The sequence below is a fragment of the Thamnophis elegans genome, chromosome 8 (assembly GCF_009769535.1).
Source record: "Thamnophis elegans isolate rThaEle1 chromosome 8, rThaEle1.pri, whole genome shotgun sequence".
NCBI lineage: Eukaryota > Metazoa > Chordata > Lepidosauria > Squamata > Colubridae > Thamnophis > Thamnophis elegans.
The window spans coordinates 45,254,618-45,265,480 of record NC_045548.1 but is presented as its reverse complement, the minus strand read 5'-3'; the positions used below and the strand labels follow the sequence as shown (position 1 = coordinate 45,265,480).

At 41.1% G+C, this 10,863-nt stretch overlaps 1 protein-coding gene across 1 annotated transcript in view; it reads left to right on the top strand.

Moving 5' to 3' along the window:
- The first annotated feature begins 247 nt into the window (after positions 1-247).
- NCOA2 (nuclear receptor coactivator 2) overlaps positions 248-10,863 on the top strand; it is a 132,671-nt gene continuing 122,055 nt past the window's right edge. Inside the window, 1 exon segment of the mRNA XM_032222794.1 lies at positions 248-1,926. The gene's annotated coding sequence lies outside the window, so the exon portion shown is untranslated.

Sequence of the window (10,863 nt, the reverse complement as noted above, 5' to 3'; positions counted from 1 at the left end):
AACCGTTTTTCACACTTGTGACCATTGCAGCATCCCCATGTTCAGATGATCAAAATTCAGATGCTTGGCAATTGACTCATATTCATGACCGTTGCCAATGTTCCGGGATGATATGATCACCTTTTGCAACCTTCTGACAAGAGAAGTCAATGGGGAAGCCAGATTCATTTAACAACAGTGTTACTAACTTAACAATTGTAGTGATTCACTTAACAACTGTTCTAAAATGGAGCAAAACTAACTTAACAAATGTCTCACTTAACAACATATAATTTGGGCTCAATTGTGGTCGTAAATTGAGAACCTGTACTTTCAGCAATAGACTTGCTGGCTGGCGAATTCTGAACATTGCAGCTTACACATTTGGGAAACGTATTATTATTTAGAGAGGGCTGGGCTAAGGCTTCTTTTTCTAGGTTGTTAATGTTCTGAGCCTTAAACTGTTTAAATCTGTACACACGTAGACACACACACACCTTTTGTAAAACTTTTAGTGTGAAATGCCTATGGCATCACTTGAGTGAATATGCTAAACAAAAGTATGGAAACACGATTATCTACTGGTATGCAATTGATCTTATTTTATTGTTATGTTCTGAGTGTTAAGGCAATAAAACTCAAATTATTGAAATTTACAGTGACTGCAAACCAGTATGAAAAATATCAATTTATCTATTTCCACAGATAAACTAGAAGATTCTTTGCACATTTTTGCATTTTTACAGTGTAATTTTTAACAGGAAAACTTGATAAAAATTTCTGATGCTCATTCTATCCTAAGCTTGCATAACTTTATGTTTACTATGACTCCACAGATATCTTTGTATTATTGATCTTGGCTTAGGGTTGTATAGATCTGATTTATGCAACAAGCTCTGATCTTAAAAAAATTGTGAGAATTCAACCAATTCCTTCATAAGGCAACTTACTCAAAGCATATCTTAGTAAATGCACCATCCTATAGGCATATCAAAATGAACAGGAATGTAGTTCAAATGCCAATAGCGCCAACAGTTAAAAAAAACTAAATGGGAAGTGATCATGACCTAAGATCATGCAGTTTTGGTGTCATACCTGATAGGCCTGGAACATCCTGAACTTTCAAATAGTCCCCCAAAGTACATAACTCATCAGTAAAGCTGTGTCTATGCTGAAAGGTGTCATTGTTTTGTGTATTTAAAACCGCAAGGATTTACTTTCAAACCGCGCGGCATGCCTTCTCACCCAGCTTATACGCGGTGGGGCGTAATGTTATTCCTTCACAGATTATAGTGACAGAACTCGTGTTAACCTTTAGTTAGAAAAGCGTTTCATCTTGAGACAGACAGACAGAGAGGGAGGGAGAGAGAGACAGACAGAGCGCCAATGTGCTTATTATGATCATCTGGTCTTTTACATGGTCGGCAAAAGAGCGCCTTGTTTTCTTTAGGTCGTCCAAGAAAAGGAAATCGATGCATCACACCGATTGGTTTCCATTTCTCTTTTGTTACGACACGTACAATGGCATCCTTTCTTATCTGCCTTCTTGCTTAGGTCACGGCTCCTTTCGAGTTTTTTCCCCTCCCTGTTCCAAGACACCGGTTTTACGTCCCGGCAACCAGCGTTAAGTCGCAACGGAAGTTTCCTCTCGGCGAACCGCCCCGCCACAGACGGCGGCCGCGGCGGGCTAGGGTGCGCGCGCCCTCTTCCGTCGCAGGGAGTGGCGGCGGCGGCGGCCCTCCCAGTCCCTCCTCTCTGGCTGGGGAGCTTTGCGGAGAGGAGGAGGGTGAGCTGTGGGAGGGTCTCCATGAAATAAACAAGCAGCCAGTGATTAAACGTGAACATGGCGGCCGCGGAAGACTCAGCAGCTCCAGCTTCCTCTACAAATGCAAAGGTCAGCGCTGGCGGCAGCTTGAGCGAGAGGAGCCGGCGACTTTACTGACCTCGGTAATGAAGCGCCGGGCTGCCGGGGCCCCTTCTTGCGGAACGGCGCGGGTGCGGGTGGAGGGTTGGATAGCAAGAGGGGCGCTCCCGGCTGTGCGCTGTCGGATAACCCGAGCTTGCGCGCGACGCTGCCGGGGAAGGCGAAGGAACTGCGGAGCTGATGCCGGGAAGACCAAACGGGGGAGGACGATCTGGCAGCCAGACTGGTTCCCCTTCTCCTGGCACCCCCCCCCCCCCAAGCCTCTGCGAGAGGGCAACTTGGGGGGATCTGCACCGAAAGGGGGGGTGTCCGTCTGGTTGTCTGCTGCTCCTTAATGAGGGGCGTGCGGTTCCCTCGAATAATGAATAATGGAAGGGGGAGCGAACTGATCTGAAGTTGGGCTTTTAACACCTTCCTCTCCTGCTTTCTCTTTAAAGAGAAGGGGCGTCCTCGGCCGTCTGGCTCGAAGGTGTGGGAGAAGAATAGGGGAGCCCCCTCGGGAAACGGGGGTGCTGCTGGCAGGGAAAGAGCTGGCTGCGCCTCATCTTCCTCTTCTCCTGCTCCTCTCGGGGGAGGTCCGTTCTGGGCAGAAGAGATTTTAGGGTGGCAGCTGAAAGCGCGCCCGCCTCTCTCCCAAGGCTTTCCCCGGGGAGCCCCACCCTGCCGTGTGAGGGGGTCCGAGCCCCTCCAGGAAGGGGAGGCGTGCAAGGGAGGTGACGGCGACGGGCTGTGACGGTGCAAGTTGCCTCGGTGTAAAATTGAGTCGGGGCGACAAAACTCTGTTCCTCCCCGGGCTTTTGTTGTGATTAACTTCTCCAACTTTGTGCGCGGCGGCGCGGCCTAGCAGTCCCCCTTTCCCGGAACCCAACTAGGCCCTGCCTGCTCGTCGCTGGGTGCGAGCGCAGCCCGGGGAGCAGCATTGCTGCTTCGTGTGCCTGGGTGGGGGAAGGGGACGGCGGTAGTAGTGGCGGAGGCGGCTCCGGCTGCGCTGTCGTCCTCTCCGCTGGGCGGCCTAAGCAGCCGGGTTGCTGGTCGGTGGGTTTAAGGCTTCCTGGGCGCCTCGGCTTCGGAAGAGCCGGGTGTTTGGCGCCTCTCCCCCCCCACCACTCTTTCCCTGTCCTTCTGGGCGGAATCGATCGCGCTGTGTACAATTATGTGGGAATAGAGATGGAAGCGCGGGGAGAAGCGTCACCTTGCTTTTCTATTTGGGACGCGTTTGGTTTAATGGGTCAAAGAGAAAAGCGTATTTCGACCCCCTCCTCTTAATTGTATTTGGAGAATTGCGTACGCCTCTCCTTTCCCGTGGCAGTGAGGATGTGCGCCTAAGCCCTTTTCCACCTGCTCCCTTGAGCTTTCCTGTGCAAGGGCGGGTGTTGGACACAAACAGCACATTTTTCCCGTAGCTTCTATGGAAGGTGTACGCAGTACTTAAGGCCCTGATTTCAAGAAGCACGGACGGTGGTGTTTTGCTCCCTGATAGGCAGAAGCTTTTTATTCCTTGGTCCTGCTGTTGCAAAGGCATCCAGGGTTATGGTTGTCTTGGTAACTTTGACTTTGTTCCTCTGTAGTATCTATTTTTCATCTCTGCCACTTTCCACATATTGTTGTCATCAGCCTGATACTGCGGCTTTCTTAGGCTCATTGTATTGGTGAAAGTAGATGACTAAAGCAAAGTTGACTAATAAAAATGGAATAATAAATTCAAACAATTATTGTTTACCTATAAATCACATTATGTATAGTTCTTAAATGACAGATTTATTTAGGGGACTGTAAACATGTTACTATGAATATATTTTGAATATAATTCCAAAACTTTCATAAAATGATAATATGACCAATTTTTTTAAAAAAATCATTCACTGAAAAACAGTTCACTAATTTAGAATTTTTATGAAGAAAAGCTGTTTGGTTACTAAAGAGTTGACACTGACTTGATGTGCATAGTAAAATTTTTAGAGTGTTGACTGTCTGGGACAGTCTCTGAAATTATATCAAAATTCTGAATATCCTGAATTACTAATTTCTAAGTGAATGTGAAGAAAAGTGTACAGATTTTAAAATTAAATATAGAACACTATGCATAAGTGTTCGAATAATTCTGGTTTCATTATGCTTTTGACTTCCTTTTTTAAAAGGAAGCTGGACAGTAAAGGTGTTTAAAAAAATAAAAAGATTTACAACTTCATTTGTAATTTGTGTATGTAAAAGGCTACTTACCTACACTAAATCTATGTACTGGGCTTCTAAGGCAGTAGCTCAACTTTAGCCAATAAAATATTTATGTGGCATACAAGACTGTTGATACTTGGATTACTGAATAACCAATTCTTAGTTACTTGTTCCATTATGATTTACTGTGTTTCTTAATACAATGACAAAATTACAAAAACAGATTAATAAAAATGTTGCTCTGTAAGAATCTTTTTGTGGTTGCAAAGTACCGATTTTCTTGTTCAGATGATGTTGTTGCTTTTGTATAGTAAGGATTTTTGTGGTAGTAACAATCACATCCCTTGTTACTTGTGTTGTTTAAGCGTGCAGCTTATTACATAATAAAATTACTGGCTTCTAAATTGTTGGGAGCCTTTGTGCTGATAGATTTATCTTTCTTTATTTGTATATAGATTTATAGGTAGTATCTATAGATTTAAATCATGAATCTCATTATTAAAACTCATCTTCAATAATGACGATTAAACTGCAAAGCAAAATCTGGTTCTTTGTGGCTACTTAAGTTTCTCTTGGGTAACCAACATGCTCAGTGTTACAAGTTGCCATATAAATTCAATAAAACCGTTTCTAGGATTTTTGTGATACTGTATATCATGGGTGTCAAACCTTTTGCTTGTGTGGGTCTCATTGAGTGAGAATTGTCACGGGACACATATAAATATATAATATAGTTAACATATATAGATAACAACTTCCTTTAAAAGTTTATGATCTACTGGGCTCTTATTACTAACTGTCCAGGTTATATGTGGATTGGACAAACATGCTGTATACTATCTTTTATTTCAGAAGAGGACTCCAGTGGGGAATAACTGACATGGAATCAATAATTACATTTGATTGTATTCATCATGGTCTGACTAAGAAAATGATACTGTATATCTTTCTATTTATTGTTTATTAATTTAAATCATGCCTTCCCTCTAGGACCGTGAGGGCGAACCTATGGCACACATGCCAGAGGTGGCACACAGAGCCTTCTCTCTGGGCACATGCACCATCACCAGCTGCTCCTCTGGTTTCCGGTGCCCTTCATGCGTGAAACCCAGAGACCAGGTGGCCTTTGGTTTTCTGGTGCTCTGGCATGCACGCTCCAGTTTTGGGCACACGGTGCCAAAAAGGTTCACCATCACTGCTTTAGGAGCTCCCTCTAGTTTTTACCTACAATAACCCTGTGCAAAGTATTGAAAAAGGCCATACCCTCTCAAGGACTTAGTGCAGCTGCTTCAGGAAGTTCCTTGGTTCTTATATCCCTAGGCACAGATAATATTGTCAGTGGGATGTTGATGAAGTAGCTATACAGGCACTTCGATATGGAAATGATTGGGGAAGAGCTATGCTGAACCTTTCAAAGAACACAGCTGCTTTAAAGCTTCAAGAAGTGCAGATTTTTTACAACAAATGTTTCAGAAAACACTTCTTTAAATACTTTAAAATACTTTGCATAGCCTGCCATAAATTAACTTACATATTCCAAATTTTCATATTATATTTATAGGCTTAGTTATTATACAACCTTTAGGTTGCTTCTAACATCTTTAACATTTGCTGTGTCACTATTCACTTTAACCTTTAGATAATTGTGGAATGTTTGACAATCTAGAATGCTAAAACGTGCTTTTGTGGATGGGACACTAATTCTAGTGTTTGGGTGGAAAAATAATATGTGATAATTATGCTAAATGAAGTTGATAAAATGGGTTTAAAATAGACTTTGTTGTAGCTGTTCTACAATGTTCATTGTCTTCTGTCACCTTTTGTTGATGATCTTGCCTCCATGTTGACATCTGTTGTAGTTGCAGCTATAATGAACTCTCCCAGGGTGGATTCACAATGCAAAAATTTTGAGATTTGATCCACAAGAAAAATGTAGGTGTTCTGAAATATTTATAAATATTGTGCTCTAAATGAATTGACTTACACATGTTTAATCCTCTTTACATAACAGTATAAAATCCATTTGTCTATTTGGCAAGTCCTTGGTGTTCCTTTCTCTGTTCGTTCTTGTATTAAAGAAATATCCAATAATACAAGATGAGATAACTTTTCTTAAGAATTACAATCTAGGTATGTTTTCAGTTATGGTTCATAAGTATTTTATTACTTTCATATCAAGCATTGAAGAGGCAACATGCATTTAAAATAATATGATTATAGGAAATTGTGAGCCACCCAAGATTTTTCTGTGATTGCAGCAGCACACAAATTTAGTACAATAGTACAATACATATGAGTGTGCCTTGAGTATGTTTGTGTGTGTGTGAGTGAGAGAGATAAGTCAGGCTTCCTCTCTGCACCATAAATGAAATCTTACTAGGTTAAACTATTTGTATGAAACAGAACATCCACTATCTGATTATATTCTTTAACAACCTTAGATAGTTGCAAATACTAGGCGGTGGAAGAAAATATGGCTACAGTACAAAAGAATTACTTGAACGTATGTGTATCTATAGAAAAAATGAGTGTGTTGATTATAGCTTTATAATTTGCTCTCAGGTGCATACTATCTTTTTCAGTGGGTGATTTCAATTTTACCAAAAATGTTTTGACTTGGAAATAAAGATAATACATTTTAAGTGTAGCTTACTAGTAATATGTCCTGTTGATTCTTCCAAAATATTATTCATTTAGAAAATGAAAGTGAATCTCTTAGCAGTTACATGTAAATTAAAAGATACTGTAAATAGCCTTACTCATTTGGGAGGAAAGTAAGCCTTGTTAATATGTTGCTGCTTTTGCATTTAGAAGCTTATGCTATTTAAGTGGTACAATATTATTTTAAATAAGTTCAGGATTCTCTCTTTCTGTCATAATATTTGTATGCTTCCAGGACAACGTTAGGTAGTAAGTACACTTGAGTAACCACTGAAATATCAGATTCATAAGTAACCACTGAAATTAGAGCTGTTCAAAACGGAAATAAAATAATTGCTTGTCATGTATTTGACCTTTCATAATGCAAGGTGGATGCATTCATGAGAATCAAAACAACACAATTTTGCTGAATTCTATGGCTAATTTCTATTTCATTTCAGTATATCTATAGAATGTATTCTAATTGGCTCTTTTGTGGGGGAATATAGTGGAAGGCATAGAATGAGTTGTTACCTAAAAATACTGCAGAAAAATCTTCTGTTCTCAGCTGAACTTAAAGAGGAAGTGCACCTGTGTGCTACCAATATTGCATAAAGCTGCTTCCTGTTTAACATCGAAGGTGCATCTTGTTTTATAACCACAGTTAATTATGTGGGTGAGCTGATTATATTACTTTTTGTCACATTTTACATTTTACAAACTTACTATTTTCCTCATATAACTCACTAATATTTTAAAAATCTTACTAAGTATTCAGAGCACATGTTAATAAAGTTGTGAATGTGCTTGTATTATTTCCAGGTACTTGGGACGGTACCAAAAAGAGTAAGCCAGGTAAAGTCCAGTTCAGCACCAGATTCACCACGTTCAAAAGAAACTCTGTTGGAAATTCAGATGAGCAGGTTCAAATGTTGTTGAAATAGGCAATTCTAGACTTTTATATACAGGTAATCCTTGAATTACGACCACAATTGAGTCCAAAATTTCTGTTGCTAAGCAAAATATTTGATAAATGAATTTTGCCCCATCTTACGACCTTTCTTGCCACCCACGTTAAGTGAATCACTGCAGTTGTTAAGTTAGTAACATGGTTGTTAACTGAATCTGGCTTCCCCGTTGACTTTACTTGTCAGAAGGAGATCACATGACCCCAGGACACTGCAATCATCATAAATATTAATCAGTTGCATAAGCATCCGAATTTTTTCATGTGACCATGGGAATGCTGCTACAGTTGTAAGTGTGAAAAACAGTCTTAAGTCATTTTTCAGTGCCCTTGTAACTTTGAACAGTGACTAAACAAACTTGTAAGTTCAGGACTACCTGTAGTCAACTGCAGTTCCATCTCCTTTCTTCTCCCATTCAGATAAGTTTTCTTCTGCTTTTCATGTCATCCGACTACTAGGAAAAACTTAACATTTTTCTCATGTACTATGATATGTAATCAGCCTATCTTTTAAATAATGTTTTAATATAAAAGTTCCATATTGTAGACATATAATGAAGGTGGTCTTTAAGATTGGTTTTTTTCTTGCAGATTATCCAAAGTACTTTTGTTGGGTTGTTTACTGTTAGTTTATTCGACAGTTTCTTGATCAGGATACTGTTTACTTGATTGTCCCAAATGTGCTTTTCAGGAGGCATCTGGACTTTTTTTTTTCTTTGAATATGTTTACTTCTTCACAGGATAGTGGGGAATGGAACACCCTTTGAATGGTGTGGGAGTAGGAATGGATTTTCAGAGAAAAAATTGCAGACTACAAGAACCAGGAGCATTACTCAGGTGACCCTGAGCACACAGATAAACTTCCAAGTGCTTCAGGACCCTTTAAAAGGATCCAAATGACCAGCTGTCTGCAAGGAATATAAATGTTTCCATTCCCTGAAGAAACTTCTTGGATGAGAAGCTAAACATCTTCAAAGAAAAAACAAGAAAGTTCAGTTGCTTCCTGAAAAAACACTTTTGGGACAACCATGATCTGGATGACTGAGAGTCTCTACAGACGTTACTTGATTGTTGGTCTGCTGCAGTGGTGTGTTCAATTTTTTTAGAATCTCTTCTGTAGATGTGGCCTGCTTTGTGAGAGTGGCTTGCTGGCCACAAGACCGGTTGGGAGTGGCTTGCTGGCCTTGTGACCACGTGGGAGTTGCTTGGCAATCATGTGACTGGGGGGCGTGGCCAACTTGTAAAATGTGGTGAAACCACTTAACAACGCTCTTGCTTAGCAACCAAAATGTTGGCTCAGAAACTCTGGCATTTGAAGCACGCAAGTCTTAAAGCTGTCAAGTTACAAGACCCTTGCACCCCTAACCCTTTAGGGAAAAAAACCCAGGGTGTTCGAACTTGACAGCTTAAGACTTGTGGACTTCAACTCTCAGAATTCTTCCTCTCACTCTTCATCTTGATGATGTGTGGATGGGCAGGGGGAGGGAGCTGGAACCGGTTCTAAACGGCACTGTAGATTGTGGAACCTCTTCTATAGAAGAGGTTAGAACTGGCAGGATCCCACCCCTGGTCTGATGTTAATCTTGGAGTTAATCTATGATGATCTGGATGCTGATTGCTGGTAGATAGATGCTTGAGTCTATTTGTTCCCTTTTTGGTTTGTTGATTGTCTCTTTGCATAATCTATAGATACTGTTTATGTCGTGCCTATCGAAGGCAGATTTGTCAGAGTGCCAGGTTTCTAGAAATTCCCTAGCATTTTGGACTTGGCTTGGTCTAGGACGTTCCCAGTTTCCCAATTGAAACTATAGTTAAGTCTGTCCATAAATTGTGAAATTAAAGAGCTTTCATCATATCTTCTGACTGCTTGTTGGGTTCATGGATGTGTTCTGCCAGTCTTCTGCCTGTTTGTCCTACATAGTGATTGTTGCAAGTCATTACACTGTATGTTGTAGGTGACCTCTGATTTTTCTTCTGCAGCTGATATAAACCCCACAACAATAAAATGCATAAAACTTCAATATTGGAAGAGTCAAAACTTCTACAGCAGCTGAAGACATTTACTTAAATTTCTATACTAGTGTATTACCTTGGTCTTTCCTAGTAGTCTCCCATTAAGCAACCACGTTGCCACCTATAACAGAACTCTAAAATATTCAGAATGTGAACAGTTCACACACAGGCAACTTTAAAAAAAGGATTGTTGATGCCATATATGTTACCTTCTGGAAGCGAGCTGTAAAAATGAATGAGAAGACAATAATGCATATACTACTTCTTTATTTTTAAAAACTTGATGGTGGAAATGACCAAAAATATTTTAATTCTTCTTACTTTCTGCTTATGTGAGAGCTATATATGTTAAGAATCCTGAAAAGTTCTAGAAAGTGGTGTCAAATTTGCATTGTTACTGCGGCATCAGGTGATGTATCGACTCCCCCCTTTACTAAACTGGATGTGGGTGTGGCCAGTGTGTCATGCATCTGGCCCATGGGTCGCAGGTTTGACAGCCTGTTCTAGACATACTGCTCAAAAAAACAAAGGGAACACTTAAACAACACAATGTAACGCCAAGTCAATCACACATCGTGAAATCAAACTGTCCACTTAGGTAGCAACATTGATTGACAATCAATTTCACATGCTGTTGTGCACATTGAATAGACAACAGATGGAAAGCATAGGCAGTTAGCAAGACATCCTAATAAAGGAGTGGATCTGCTGGTGGTGACCACAGACCATTCTCAGTTCCTATGCTTTCTGGGTGATGGTTTGGTCACTTTGAATGCCGGCGATGCTTAAAGTCTAGTGGTAACATGAGACAGAGTCTACAACCACACAAGTGGTTCAGGTAGTGCAGCTCATCTGGGATGGCATATCAATGCGAGCTGTGGCAAGAAGGTTTGCTGTGTCTGTCAGCGTAGTGTCCAGAGCATGGAGGCGCTACAGGAGACAGGCCAGTACATCAGGAGACATGGAGGAGGCCTTAGGAGGGCAACACGCCAGCATCAGGACCGCCACCTCGCCTTTGTGCAAGGAGGGACAGCAGGAGCACTGCCAGAGCCTGCAAGATGATCTCCAGCGGGCCACAAATGTACATGTGGCTGCTCAAATGGTCAGAAACAGACTCCATGAAGGTGGTATGAGGGCCCGACGTCTACAGGTGGGGGTTGTGCTTGCG